This window comes from Odocoileus virginianus, chromosome 16 (genome assembly GCF_023699985.2).
Source record: "Odocoileus virginianus isolate 20LAN1187 ecotype Illinois chromosome 16, Ovbor_1.2, whole genome shotgun sequence".
Lineage (NCBI taxonomy): Eukaryota > Metazoa > Chordata > Mammalia > Artiodactyla > Cervidae > Odocoileus > Odocoileus virginianus.
Genome location: NC_069689.1, coordinates 9,695,062 through 9,706,769, shown reverse-complemented (window position 1 = coordinate 9,706,769; position 11,708 = coordinate 9,695,062). Strand labels below are relative to the sequence as shown.

At 45.8% G+C, this 11,708-nt stretch overlaps 1 protein-coding gene across 5 annotated transcripts in view; it reads left to right on the top strand.

Moving 5' to 3' along the window:
• Positions 1-7: 7 nt before the first annotated feature.
• The window catches only part of TECPR2 (tectonin beta-propeller repeat containing 2), a 100,114-nt gene continuing 88,413 nt past the window's right edge, over positions 8-11,708 (top strand). For all 5 annotated transcript variants that reach the window (XM_020913468.2, XM_020913470.2, XM_070477789.1 and 2 more), the window contains exon 1: positions 8-97. The gene's annotated coding sequence lies outside the window, so the exon portion shown is untranslated. The remainder of the gene's footprint in view (positions 98-11,708) is intronic.

Sequence of the window (11,708 nt, the reverse complement as noted above, 5' to 3'; positions counted from 1 at the left end):
CAGGGAACGGGCTCCCGGCAGTTCCCGCGGCCCGGAGTCCATCCCCACCTCCTCCGGCCCGGCCGGGCCGACGAGTCCGGAGGGGCTGCCGCGGGAGGTGAGTCCCGCCACGCCGCCCGGCCCCGAGCTCCCCCGCCCGAGCCGAGCTGCCGCGCCTCAGGGTCTCGCTGCCCGTCTCGCCCCCGTTCCCGACCCCCGCCTCGCCCGCGCCGGGTGGTCGAGGCCGTGGCCGTGGCGCACGAAGCGTCGGGCCCCGTTCCGGGCAGAAGCGGGCGGCCGGCTGAGGGAGCCGTCGTCGCCCACGCCTCTGGGCGCCGCGGGTCCGCCGCCCCGCGCGCGTGGCGCGCTTGCCCGGCTCGCTCGCCCCTCAGGTTCCGCGCCTTCCCTCTGCCGGGCCGCGCCCTCGCATCCCGCCGGGCCCGGGTGCCGAGCTTGAGGGTCTTTCTGAGGGACCCTGCGCCCTGTCCCCCACAGCCTCTCAGACCCGGTCCCTTCATCCGCCCACCAGCGGCTGGCACCAGGCCTTAGCTCGTACCCAATCGATGCTATTAACTGTTCGTTAAATGGCTAAGTGAGCGACTCGCCTCTCAGTACTTTAAGGCCTCAGGCGAGATAGTGAGTGCAGGTTGATCTCTGCGGCACCCCAGAGTCAGACCCGGCCCATAGCACTGCACCTTCCTAGCTGTGTGCTCAGGGCAAGTGATGTCTCCTTTAACTTGAGTTTCATCGTCAGTTAAGTAGGGATTGATAATAGTTTCCAGCCCTGACTGGGTGAGAGGATTAAATGGGTCAGTGCTTGTGAATTGCTCAGCACCGGCGCTGTGCATTTCAATAAAGGCTGGCTAGCCCCTGCAGTCCTTACCCACACACCCTACTTACTTTTCTCTTCTCTGCTTTTTTGTTCTTCATCCCTTTTCTTGCTGAGATTCAGGAATTTTATTCCGTCCTATTGCTTCTGTTAACATTTGTTGGCAGAGTGTGGGGTTCCAGCCTGGCAGCACCCTTGCCTTATCTGCTTATTGGACTTGACTTCCTCCTAGTAGCCAAGGTCTTGAGAACTTTTAAGGAAAGGAGCTCTGGAAATCCCCAAACCCAGATCCCAGCATGGGCAGAATCTGGGGACAGAGTCGCTGTAGCCCTTGTGTTCCCCAGCCCTCCTGGTCCCCTGAGCTGCTCTTACTTAGAAACTGCAGTGCAGTTTCAGAGCTTGATAAAGCTCTGAAGTTTGGGGTTTTTTTTTAAGCATCCCTTGTTGGTTCATTCAGCAGGTAGTTATTCGGGGCCTGTTTTATGCCAGCCACAGTACCAGCTTCTAGAGATGCTGTGGTGGACCAGCCAGACCCAGCCCCTGCCCCCAGGGAACTTTCCAGCTTGAGAATCAGCAGGTGTAGGTACTGGGGATGCTCTGCTAGAGTTTTCAGGACTGGCTTGGAGGCTGGTGGTGGAATAAGGGTGGTCCTCTTCTGAAAGAGTGACTAGTAAGGAGCTTTTGTTAGGTTTAAGTTACTTTGTAGTCGCATTGTCTTTTTCAGCGCAAGATTGGCTCCTGTTGGATTTGCTTTCCCTTTTCTCTAAGAGAAACTAGACTTTAAGTTTGGGGAAGGCCTCATTTCATCTTAGCTTCTGTGTAGTTTGGACAAAATGGCTCCTGGAACTTAGTGGGGAAAAGGGAAGGAAGCAGGCATGAGGCAGAGCAGCTGACTGAACTTAGAAAAGTGGAGAATGGATTGGAGAACAGTTACTCCTAGCAGAAGCAAGTCTGGAGTCAGGCCTGGAGAGATGTCTAGATAGAGAAGAGCATAAGAGCGTGGTAGAATCCGGGGGAGTAGTTCATGGCTCTGTGAACTGCTGAGGCAGAAGTGAGCTGTCGTTCGAAGTGTGTGTCAGTTGTAAATGAATGTATTCTTTGGCCCCAGACATAAAGAGACCATTGAATTTTTGCATAATGATAGATGTAAGTGATGTGGAGCGGTTTTCTGTGTTGTTCTGTCATACCTCAGGAATTCTGGCAGTGTGTAGAGAGAGAGTAATTCAACAGATGTGTGTTGATTGTACCACACTCCCTGGTGGTCCTTTGGAGACGAGCAGGATGTAGGTGAAGACTGGCAGGAAGCCACGGAGGAGGACCGAGAGCAAAGCGTGTGGTAACTGCCCTCATGGCGTCCTGTGAAGGCGGAGAGAGGCCAGCGAGGTGTCAGAGGGAGTCTGCAGGCTTCCTGTGGCCAGTGTGTCCTTACAAGATACGTGTGGGGGAAGGAGCGAAAGGGACTTTGCAAAACCCGTGGGTGTTCTGGGCTGTGGTGGCCAGCTACTGTGGCTGCAGTGTGGGGTATGTGGAAGGAAGGGTGGCCTGAGATGAAGCTGGATACAGGCTGCCTTGTTGAAATGCTCAACTTCATGCTTTAATCAGACTGCAGCCTGTGAGCACTGGCTAACCAGCAGGCTTGGGATCAGGGAAGTGACCAAATTTAATATGAAAGGTAAATGACTGCCTCCATCTCATTATGCTCAGCCATAAGATTTTACGCAAAGTCAAGTGGGCCGTAGGAAGTATCACCAGGAACAAAACTAGTGGAGGTGATGGAATTCCAGCTGAGCTATTTCAAATCCTAAAAGATGCTGTGAAAGTGCTGCACTCAATATACCAACACATTTGGAAAACTCAGCCAGTCTGGGACTGAAAAGGTCAGTTTTCATTCCAATCCCAAAGAAAGGCAATGCCAAAGAATGTTCAAACTACCACACAATTGCACTCATCTCACATGCTAGCAAAGTAATGCTCAAAATTCTCCAAGCCAGGCTTCAACAGTACGTGAACCATGAACTTCAGATGTTCAGGCTGGATTTAGAAAAGGCAGAGGATCTGGAGATCAAATTATCAACATCCGTTGGATCATCGAAAAAGCAGGAGAGGTCCAGAAAAACGTCTACTTCTGTTTTATTGACTACGCCAAAGCCTTTGTGTGGATCATAACAAACTGTGGAAAATTCTTCAAGAGATGAGAATACCAGACCACCTTATCTGCCTCCTGAGAAATCTGTGTGCAGGTCAAGAAGCAGCAGTTAGAACTGGGCATGGAACAACAGACAGGTTCCAAATTGCAAAAGAAGGACATCAAGGCTGTATATTGTCACCATGCTAATTTAACTTCTATGCAGAGTACATCATGAGAAATGCTGGGCTGGATGAAGCACAGCTGGAATAAACATTGCCAGGAGAAATATCAATAACCTCAGATATGCAAATGACACCATCCTAATGGCAGAAAGCAAAGAAGGACTAAAGAGCCACCTGATGAAAGTGAAAGAAGAGAGTGGAAAAGCTGGCTTAAAACTTAACATTCAGAAGACTAAGAGAATGGCATCTGGTCCCATCACTTCATGGCAAATAGATGGGGAAAAAATGAAAACAATTGACAGTCTTTATTTTTTTGGGCTCCGAAATCACTGCAGATGCTGACTGCAGCCATGAAATTAAAAGATGCTTGCTCCTTGGAAGAAAAACTATGACTAACCTAGACAGCATATTAAAAAGCAGAGACATTACTTTGCCAACAAAGGTCTGTCTAGTCAAAGCTATGGTTTTTCCAGTAGTCATGTATGGATGTGAGAGTTGGACTATAAAGAAAGCTGAGCACCAAAGAATTGATGCTTTTGAACTGTGGTATTAGAGAAGAAGCTTGAGGAGTCCCTTGGACTGCAAGGAGATCCACCCAGTCCATCCTAAAGGAAATCAGTCCTGAATATTCATTGGAAGGACTGATGCTGAAGCTGAAACTCCCAACACTTTGGCCACCTGATGCCAAGAACTGACTCATTGGAAAAGACCCTAATGGTGAGAAAAATTGGAAGGCAGGAGGAGAAGGGGACGACAGAGAATGAGATGGTTGGATGGCATCACCGACTCAATGGACCTAAGTTTGAGCAAGCTCTGGGAGTTGGTGATGGACAGGGAAGCCTGGCATGCTGTAGTCCGCGAGGTCACAGAGAGTGACATGACTGAGCTACTGAACTGAACTGATAAGATTTTAACACTTAAAAGAATCGTGGATGTAGTAGCCAGACTTTAAAAATAGACTGTACAACAGGGAGACTATTTATCACTTCCTAGAGATTTTGGAGAGAATCCTTAAACCATCAGAGTTGTCAGGGTGCTTTGGTAACTTATAACCATTGTACTGAGTGAATGATTTAGACCATTGTACCAGGTAGATGATTTTTAAAAACTGCCAATCAGGTATTTGGGTGCTATCAGTCCGTGTGAAGTCAGCTATCACCTTCTAGATGTGTGGATTGTGGTTATAATGGGGGAGGGAGTTATCTTGTCTTAAGAAAGAATGTTGTGATTTTTATGTATTTAATGGAAATATCCATGACTAGGGAAGCATTATTGATTTTAAAGATTGGGTTGAGAATATTCTTTTGCAGTAAGACCTGAAGTTAACTTCTTAAATTTTTTCATTCAGCAGATTGGTATTGAACATCTACTCCATGCCAAAGGTGTTGTTAGGTACTAGGCTTTTCACTGGTAAACAGGAGAGAATTTGTGTTGCTTACAGTCTCATGAGTGAGATGATCATTAAACTGTTTATCAAATAAAGTAATTAAAAGTGTGATGAGAATTATGAAAGACAAGATGAAAAGTTGAGGAATGTGGGGACTGATGGACACTGTCAGTGGTCTGGTCAGGGCGTGTCTTTCTGAAGCCAGATGTGTGGAGTGAGATGAATGGTGGTGGGGAGCAGGGAGGATAGTCAGTTCTGAAGCCAGAGGAGGGAGTGAGTGGGTGGTAGAGACAGAGCTTAGAGGATGAGTGGGGAGAGGTGGACGTGGGATAGGGGAGCCGGGACGGGGTCAGACCACACAGAGCCTTGTCGGGCACAGAAAGGTATTTGGCTACCTCTCAAAGCACTGGGAAGCCCCACTGAAAAATTTTGAATAGGGTGAGTGATATGAGAGCCACCCATTTCTTTCAAAGAACTTTAAAAGCAAAACAAAACCCTTTTTTGGAGCTGTTTTAGGTTTACAGCAAAACTCAGGGGAAGCTGCAGATGTTTCCTTATACTCCCTCAAAGTGAAGGTGAAAGTCCCTCAGTTGGGTCTGACTCTCTGCCATCCCATGGACTCTACAGTCCATGGAATTCTCCAGGCCGGAATACTGGAGTGGGTAGCCTTTCCTTTCTCCAGGGGATCTTCCCAACCTAGATTGCCTTCTTTCATTTAGTAATGTGCACTTCAAGTTCTCCATGTCTTTTCATGATTTAATAGCCCATTTATTTTTAGTGCTGAATAACATTCCAGCGTCTGGATGTACCAAAGTTTGCTTATTCATTCATTTACTAAAGGACATCCTTATTGCATCCAAATTTTTACAATTATGATTGAAGGTGCTATAAATACCGTGGTGAAGGTTTTGTGTGGATTTAAGTTTTGAACTCCTTTAGATAAGTACCAGGGGCTGCGTTGCTGGATCATATGATAGATTATGTTCAGCTTCGTAAGAACGCTTCATATTGCTTCCTGAGTGGCTGTATCGTTTTGCATCCTCCCCAGCAATGAACGAGAGCTCCTGTTGCCCTACATTCTCACCAGTACTTGGTGTTGTCAGTATTACAGATTTTGGCCATTCTACCAGGTTTACAGTGGTATCTTGTTTTAATTTGCATTCTACTGATGACATATGATGTGGAGCATCTTTTCATAGACTTATTTGACAACTGTATATCTTGTTTGGTAAAATGTTTTATTAAGATCTTTTCCCCATATTTTAATTGGGTTCTTGAGTTTTAAAAGTTCTTTGTTTATTTTGAATAGCACCCCTTAATCAGGTAGGTATTTTGCAAATATGTTTCTCCCAATCTGTGACTTGTCTTCTTCATTTGCATAGTCTTTTGTAGAGCAGAAGTTTTTAACTTTAATGAAATCTAGCTTATCAGTTACTTCTTTCATGGATCATGCCTTTGGTGGTGGTATCTAAAATGTCATCACCATACCCAAAGTCATCTAGGTTTTCTCCTATATTGCCTTCTGGAAGTTTTATAGTTTTTGTGTTTTACATTTGAGTCTGATCCATTTTGAGTTAATTTTTGTGAAGAGTGTAAATTCTGTGTCTAGATTCACCTTTTTCCCCTTGGATGTCCTGTTGTTCCAGCACCATTTGTTGAAAAGGCTATCTTCACTCCATTGTATTGCCTTTGCTCCTTTGTCAGAGATCAGTTGGCTATGTTTATGCGGTCTATATCTGCACTTTCTCTTCTGTAGATTCATTTGTTCTTTCTCCAGTACCACACTATCTCGATAATAGGTGCTTTATAGTAAGTTTTGCAGTCAGATTATATCAGTCTTCCAACTTTTTTTTTTTTCCCTTCAATATTGTGTTGGCTGTTCTGGGTCTTCTGACTCTCTATAAAACTTCAGAATTATTTTGTTGATATCTACAAAATAACTTACTGGGATTACACTGAATCTAAATCAAGTTGGAAAGAACTGACATCTTGACAATATTGAATTTTCTTAACTATGAACATGGGATACTTCTCCATTTATTTAGTTCTTTTGATTTCATTCCTGTGACTTTTGTAGTTTTCCTTGTATAGCTCTTTACATATTTGATTTGATTTATACTTATTTTATTTTGGGGGATGCAAATGTCAGTGATAACTGTGTTTTTAATTTAAAATTCCACTTGTTCATAGCTCCTATATAGAAAAGTGATCAGCTTTTGTATATTACTCTTTATTCTGCAACCTTGCTATAATTGCCAATTAGTTTCAGGAGTTTTATTATTTTGGATTTTCTACACAGATGAACATGTCATCTGCAGAGATAATTTTATTTCTTCCTTTTCAGTCTTACATTTTCATGTCTTATTGTATTAGCTAGAACTTCCAGTATGATATGGAAAAGGAGTGGTGAGAGAGGGACATCCTTGCTTTGCACCTGGTCTTAGTTGGGGAAACTTTGAGTTTCTCACCATTAAGTATGATGTTAGTTGTTGGATTTTTTGGTAGATATTCCTTACCAGGTTGAGGAAGTTCCCCTCTATTTCTGGTTTACTGAAGCTTTTTGTCTTGAGTGAGAGCTGATACTTCCTTGTTTTTTTGGTAAAAGCTTCATTGAGAATTCACGTATCATGTATATTACCCTTTTAAAATGTCCCATTCATTGTTCTTTAGGATATTCATAGAGGTATGCAGCCACCACTACAATCAATTTTAAGACATTTTACCACCCTAAAAAGAAACTCTATACCCTTTAGCAACCATCCCCACCCTCACCCTTTTCTCCTCCCAGCTCTAGGCAGTCACTGATCTACTTTCTGTCTGTAAACTGGCTTACTCTGGCCATTTGCGTATTTCATGTTGGTGGAATCATCCAATGTATGGTCTTCCGTGTCTGGCTTCTTTCACTAGGCATAATGTTTTCAAGGCTTATCATATTATAGTGTATATCAGTACTTCATTCCTTTTTATTGTTGAGTAATATATTCTGTTGTATGGATATACCATGTTTTGTTTATCCATTCATCAATTGATGGACATTCGGGTTGTTTTACTTTGGTTTTATGAATGGTAATATTTTGAAATTGTTTAATTTTTAGTGTAGACATATGTTTCATTTCTCCTGGGTATATAATTAGGAGTAGAATTGCTGGGTCATATGGTAATTCTGTGTTTAGCCTTTTGAGGAACTACCAGACTTCTCCGCAGTGACTGCCTCCTTAATTTATTCTCTATCAGCCATGTGTGGAGCTTCCTGGATAGTGATAGTGGTCAAGAACCCACCTGCCAATGCAGGAGACGCAAGAGATGTGGGTTTGATCCCTGGGTCAGGAGGGTCCCCTGAAGTAGGAAGTGATAACCTCTCCAGTATTCTTGCCTGGAAAATCCCATGGACGGAGGAATTTGGCAGGCTACAATCTGTGGGGCCACAGAGTCGGACACGACTGAGCGTCTAAACAGCAATGTGTGAGGGTTCCAGCTCTCCACACCTTTGTTAACACTTATCTGTCTCTTGATTATAGCCATCCTAGTGAATGTGAAGTGATAATGTCATTGTGGTTTTGTTTTGCATTTTCCCTGATGATTAGTATTGTTGAGCATCTTTTCTTGTGTTTATTGGCCATTTGTATGTCTTCTGTGGATAAATGTCTATTCAGATCCCACTATTCAGTTGCTCACTTGAAAATTATCTTTTAATTACTGAGTTTTAAGAATTTTTCATGTATTGTGGATGTAAGTCCTTTGTCAGATAAATGATATTTTCCCAGTATCTTGGTTGTCTTTTCTCTCTTTTTTTTTTTGGCTGCGCTTTGCAGCATAGAGGGTCTTCGTTCTCCGACCAGGGATGAAACCTGTGGCCCTGTATTGGCAGTGCAGAGTCTCAACCACTGGGCCACCAGGGAAGCCCCTCTTTTCATTTCCTTTCTTTCTTTCTGGCTGTGCTGGGCCTTCGCTGCTGCGTGCGGGCTCCCTGCAGTTGTGGTGAGCAGGGCTGCCCTTTGTTGCAGGGCTTCTCACTGCTGTGGCTTCTCCTGTTGCGGCATGTGGGCTCTCGGCGCATGAGCTTCAGTAGTTGTGGCATGCAGCCTCAACAGTTGGCTTGTGGAATCTTCTAGACCAGGGATGGAATCCATGTCCCCTGCTTTGGCAGGTAGACTCTTCTCCACTGTACCACCAGGGAAGTCCATCTTGTCCCCTTTTTTTTGGATGATGCCTTTGGAGCACAAAAGTTTTTAATTTTGATGAAGTCGGAGCGCTCGCTGTGCCTGCTCTGTGTGAGCCTCGACTCCGGGGGCAGGTATGGAAGCAGGAGAGCAGTTGTTCCAAGGACCACAGGGTGGTCCAGGTGAGAGGGGGTGCTGGCTTCAGCTCCGGCATGGCCACAGGGCTGGTGAGAAGGGGCCAGCGGGAGGCAGCTGGGAGACAGAGCTGGTGGAACACGGTGAGGGATTGCTGTAGTGGGAGGGAGGGAGAGAGATCAGATGGATGCTGGATTTCAGCTTAGATAATTTCAATCAGCTGCCTGTCGCCTGCTGTAGAATTACCGCCGTTCTTAATGGTGCTTGGCAGGTGAGTCCTGTAGTCCCTTCTCGGACACTTGGAGTGGCTTTTTGTTGTATGATCACTGTGCCAAGGAGATGGCCCAGGGACCCTGACCTTCTGCATCATCCTGTAACATCTCCTAAGCCGCCTCCAACAAACATGTCGTGTACATTAGAATGGTGTGCCTGCCCTGCGGGTGCAGCTTTGAGGCGAATCCTTTGCCCCCTTCTAACCAGACTGCAGTTTCCAAGCTCCCGTGTGGAGATTGTGGAGCTCTCAGCGAATGGTGTCAATTCAAGTGAATGGGTTTTTGAAACCTAAATGTCATGATTTGACAGAGCTACTTTGAGGGAAAAGGCTTTAAAGGAGGAAATAACGTTTGCTGACTTTTGTGCAGTACTTGGCACTTCTGCCTGCTTCCTCGGAGACCTCATCGGCTAGAGCAGAAATGAAAACACCAGGAAAATTTCGGTTTTTGAGTCTACTGTGTTCTCTGTAGTTTTTTTAAGTATAGTCATTAAAAATCTTATTCTAAGGGAATATTTAATGACGTGGCAAATGCTCATGATTTATTAACTAAAAATCTGTGTTTGTCTGTACACATTTATAACGTAGCATATCTCTGATGGGATCATGAGTGGTGTTTATTTCATTCTTTGCACCTTCCTATATTTCCACATTTTTTGAGAGTGAACGTTCATTTCTTACTCATTTCTTGTTTGGGGCTGTGCTGGGTCTTCATTGCGGCTCGGGGGCGTCTCTGATTGTGGGGAGCGCTTCGCTGTCCTGTGTCCTGTGGGATCAAACCCACGCCCTCTGCATTGAACGGCAGGTTCTCAGCCCAACCACCAGAGAAGTCCCGATGGAGAACACTTCTCACTTGTAAAAAATAAAGTTTAATTTTAAAAGCTCCATGTAAACTAGGGCGCATCTGTGCGTGCATGCGAGAAGGAAGCACAGCGTTTCCTGCTCCGGTGCTGCCTTTCCCGTGGAGACGGAGAGGAGACTGTGGGAATGAGACCCACATTTCTCGCCAGTGAAGTGGAGGTAATAGTGGTCAGTGATGCCTACCTCCTGAAGGTTTTTGTGAGGATTTAATGAGTTCCTGTGCTGAAATAGTTTCCATTAAGTAATTATGTTTGCTGTTACCATTATTGCTATTTGCACTGTTATTTTGGCTTTCACGTCCCATGTCCTTATAATGGTCTGCATGCTTTCCCAAGGTGACTGACCATGGCTGTTCTCTCTAGAGTTTGCCTGATAACCACTTCATTTTCACTTGATTTTGGGGTCATGTGGGTCTTGCCCACCTCTCTGGAGTACTTAGACAAATCGAGGACTGGGGAGCATGTGCAGTGCTTAGCTAAGACAGCTTTGCCCTTACAGACTTGTCAGTTTATGAACTACGTTCCTGTATGGCCAGGATCAACATTCACTGTCAAAGTTTCCGTTGTAGTAGCCTCTTGCCTGAACAAGAGCAAAGCTGTTGAATCCGTGTGACCCGAGGCACGTTTCTGAACCTCCCAGAGTGCCTCAGCTCCTGCTGAAAGCGGGCGCATTCCTGTTCTTAACCGGCACTTGTGCTTGTGCCTAGTCCTCAGTCGTGTCCGACTCTCTGCGACCCCGTGGACTGCAGCCCGCCAGGCTCCTCTGTCCATGGGATTCTCGAGGCAGGAATACTGGAGTGGGTTGCCTTGCCCTCCTCCAGGGGATCTTGCCAACCCAGGGATGGAACCCAGGTCTCCTGCATTGCAGGTGGATTCTTAACCATCTGAGCCCCCAGGGAAGCCGAAGAATACTGGAGTGGGGAGCCTGTCCCTTCTCCAGGTTAACTTCCTGACCCAGGAATCGAACCAGGGCCTCCTGCATTGTCAGCACATTCTTAACCAGCTGAGCTTCCAGGGAAGCCCCCTCATCAGCACAGAGGGCCATTGTTATTTACTTACAGCAACCGTGCTTGTAAGTTACCCTGCCTACTTCACTGTACGTCTTGTCTGTTGTGACTGTCAAATGAAATAGGGATTTGAAAAAGCCTTACAATCTAGAGGATTTTTATTCCAGCGTTGAACTAGGGCCATACTGGAGAAAAAATGAGATTTTGCTTCTTTTCCATTCTTGCACTCATTCCTCCCTTGCAAATTTACCTTTTTCATAACTCATTCATTTATTCAATAAATACCTGGTGCCTCTGATGTACCTGAACCTTTTCTGGGTGCCAGGGGCTAGAAGGGTGAGTGAGGTGGATGTGTGGGCTCTGCTTTTGGGGTGGCTTACACCAGTGGGGGGTCAGAAAGAGAAGGCCATCAACAGGAGAGAGAGAGTGTGTGGAGAAAGTGCAGCAGGGGTGGGGGTGTGATGGAGAGTCCTGTGGAGAGGGCTCGGGACTGCTCAGTTGGTAAAGAATCCCCCTGCGGTGCAGGCGATCCCAGTTCGATTCCTGGGTCGGGAAGATCCCCTGGAGAAGGGAAAGACTACCCACTCCAGTGTTCTGGCCTGGAGAATTCCATGGACTGTATAGTCCATGGGGTTGCAAAGAGTCAGACATGACTGAGCAACTTTCAGTTGCAGGACTTGAAGGGCGAAAAGGCGTAGATTCAGGTCTTGTCCATGGGCCTTGGACAAGTCCTGTGATCCTCTGGCCCTCAGTAGCTCATGTAAAAGTTT